The sequence below is a fragment of the Mus caroli genome, unplaced genomic scaffold, assembly GCF_978045245.1.
Source record: "Mus caroli unplaced genomic scaffold, Mus_caroli_1 scaffold_12, whole genome shotgun sequence".
Taxonomy (NCBI): domain Eukaryota; kingdom Metazoa; phylum Chordata; class Mammalia; order Rodentia; family Muridae; genus Mus; species Mus caroli.
In genome coordinates, this window is record NW_028227267.1 from 48,283,139 (window position 1) to 48,286,210 (window position 3,072).

At 44.9% G+C, this 3,072-nt stretch overlaps 1 pseudogene; it reads right to left on the minus strand.

The window, feature by feature from the left end:
• Positions 1-392: 392 nt before the first annotated feature.
• On the minus strand, positions 393-1,688 carry LOC147001847 (aspartate aminotransferase, mitochondrial pseudogene; annotated as a pseudogene).
• Positions 1,689-3,072: the final 1,384 nt, after the last annotated feature.

Below are 3,072 nucleotides of genomic sequence, written 5' to 3' on the forward strand. Positions count from 1 at the left end.
CAAGTGACCATAGGTGTGTGCGTTCATTTCTGGGTCTTCAATTCTATTCCATTGATCTACTTGTCTGTCACTATATCAGTACCACGCAGTTTTTATCACAATTGCTCTGTAGTAAAACTGTGATTTTTCTTGCCTGCATAAACTTTCAGAAAAGCTGGAGACAAAAGGATGAGGGAGTTTGGTTTAGAGCTGAAAAAATTCCAGATACCAGCAGTGGAAGCTTCAGCCCTACCTCTTTTCCGAGGAATGAGTTTAGTCTCAGAGCGAGCATTATGCACTGTGGTTGGAAACCGGATCTACTCACCACCATCCACCCTCCCTCACCCTGCATGTGACTCTCACGAGCGCAAAGGCTGAAAGGAAAGTGGTCTCTATTCCTTCGCACCTGGGAATTACTTGGTGACCTGGTGAATGGCATCAGCAAGGTGGGCAAGGTAGCCCACATTGCCATAGGTGACCCCTGCCACGGAGATTTGGCCATCTTTTGTCATGTAGACCAAGAAATCCTTGGTCAGCCACTCCACCTGCTCAGGCTTTAAGCTGGTGAAACAGAACATGCTGATCTGATCAGTGATGTGCTGCCAGTTGTGGGAAGAGCCCCCTTTCTTCAACTTGGAGACCAGCTGGGTCCTCATGCTGATGATGCGGTCAGCCATGCCTTTCACCTCTTGCAACCACTGCTTCCACAAGTCTGGAGAAGTCAGGATGGTTGCTGCAATCCGGGCCCCATTGAGATGTGGGTTAGAATACAGGGGACAGATCAGGATCTTTAGCTGTGACTCTACCCTTTTGGCTTCTTTGGCATCTTTGCAGACCACCGTGAAGGCTCCCACACGCTCACCGTATAGGCCCATGTTCTTGGCATACGATTGGCAGAGACAGACCTTGATGCCCTGCTTGATGAAGTGCCGCACGGCCCAGGCATCCTTACCACCATCACCGATGGCAAAAGCCTTGGTAGATAAGTCAAAGAATGCGAAGGGATTCTTTTTCTTCACCACGGTTGTCATTTCCTTCCAGTGCTCTGGACACGGGTCCACACCCATGGGGTGTGAGCACAGGCTTGCAGGACGAGAACACTCTGCTTTGGGATTTTTGTTATGTCTTCTAGGGCTCCAGAGAAATCAAAGCCGCAAGTCTTGGGGTCATAGTAGCGATAACCTTGGAGATGCATGCCAGCATCTCCAAGCATCCCTGAAGATGGGCATATGTTTTCCCCAGGATGGTTTGGGCAGAAAGACATCTCTGCTGAACTTAAAAAAAATCTTTGCAGAAAATTGCCTCCAACCCTTAAGGCTCCAGTTCTGGAAATGGTCTGCACAGTGACAAACCGGCTGCTTTTCAACACTTCATTGTTCTCGCCCAGGATCAGTTCTGCAGAAGCCTTATAAAATAGGCAGGCATTCTTTGTCCAAACTTTTTGCAGCAATCTGGGCCTCTGCCTTCCAAACACTGGGGAGCACGTATGGCTTTCTGTTATCATCCCTGTAGGCACCAACTCCCAGGTTCCTCTTCTTGCTGTTAGTATCTCTCTTGTAGGTTTCAGTAACTTCCAGGATGAGATCTGAAGGTCCCATTTCGACATGGGTCCACCAGGAGCTGGCTCTGGCAGTGGCTACAGCAGCAAGACCTGGGTGAAAGGCAGCAGCCATCCTGGAGAGGACAAGGCTAGAGTGCAGGAGGGCCATGGTTGGGGGTGGGGGATAAGATGGCAGTGGGTGGTAGTAGAGCTGAGATCAGGGAAGCCCATCGTTGAATTGTTTAAACATACTTATAATCACTCTTTTGAATTCTTTGTCTGGAAATTCTTCCAGGTAATGTGTATGTATGGCATTAGTAATTTGTGGAACAGATCTATATCTTGGTTTCATATCTGGTTCTGTTTCTGTGTTGGAATTTCACATCTACAGCACATTGTTGGTTATGGTTCCTCCTTCTTTTTCTTCCTTTGCTACTTCCCCATCCCATCATCTTTGTTCAATCTACCTTTCTTCTTAGCAGAGAGATGTCTAATGTACAGGATAAGACTAAGGGAGAGTAATTTTCCTATTTGGGGCTGGTACAAAAAGTTCCAGAGAGGCATATGTTGGCCTAAGCTGGAGCAGTCAGTAGCCTACTTGTTACAAAGGCTGCGTGGCTGGGCTCCTGGAACAAAGTTCCTAGCGGTTTTAGATGGATCTAGTACATCAGGTCGGCCAGGAACTGGAGTATAGTTTCTGAATTGTGTGCATCTAAGCAGGGGAAGACACGTCCTTTTCTGGAGGAGGTCCATGGATTGTGTTTGTTTACTAAATTTCGGGGTGGGGTAGGCATGTCTAAGCATAGGAATCCAGCTTTCTTACTTGTTGGAGGTTCTGTTTGCTAGACTTCTGAAGCAAAATTCAAGGGGTTCCTGGGAGCTGTAGGTGGGTCTGGTTTATATGCCCATGGGCCGTCCTGAAGCTTAGTTCCCCGGGGGGTATAAGTGGGTCTCCCCAAAAGAGAATTTTCACTCTGCTATTCCAGTGAAAGTATTTATAATTATAAGTCTTTCTTTTAAAACTGCAAACTGCTTTAAACATTTTTAGCTAAAACTTATATTGAGAGAGACAGACAGACAGAGAGAGAGAAAAAAAGAGAACCTATGAAATTTGCAAACATCTTTGAAAGGTAGCTATGCTCACCATCACATCATCAAAGCCCCATTCATCTTTACAAAGAATATGCTAACTAATAACGAGGAGAGAAATATCGGAATTAAAAGACACCATGGATCAAATGGGCTTAACAGAATTTCACAGAGCACAGAGTATGCATTCTTCTCATAGCACGTGGAGGTTTTCTAGAATAGATCACATTGCTGCTCATAATATAAGCCTTAATAAGTACAAAAAGAGTTAAAATGACTGCTTGTTTCTTATAAGATTGTGGTGGGATAGGATGAGAAGTTAATAGCAAGAGAAACTGCACAATTACATGAAGATGGGAAAAGGGCCAATGATTCATTGAAAACAAGCATGGAAGAATTTTAAAATTTCCAGAAGAAAATGAAAAATAAGTCACAAATTATAAAAATCTTTTAGATACATTAAA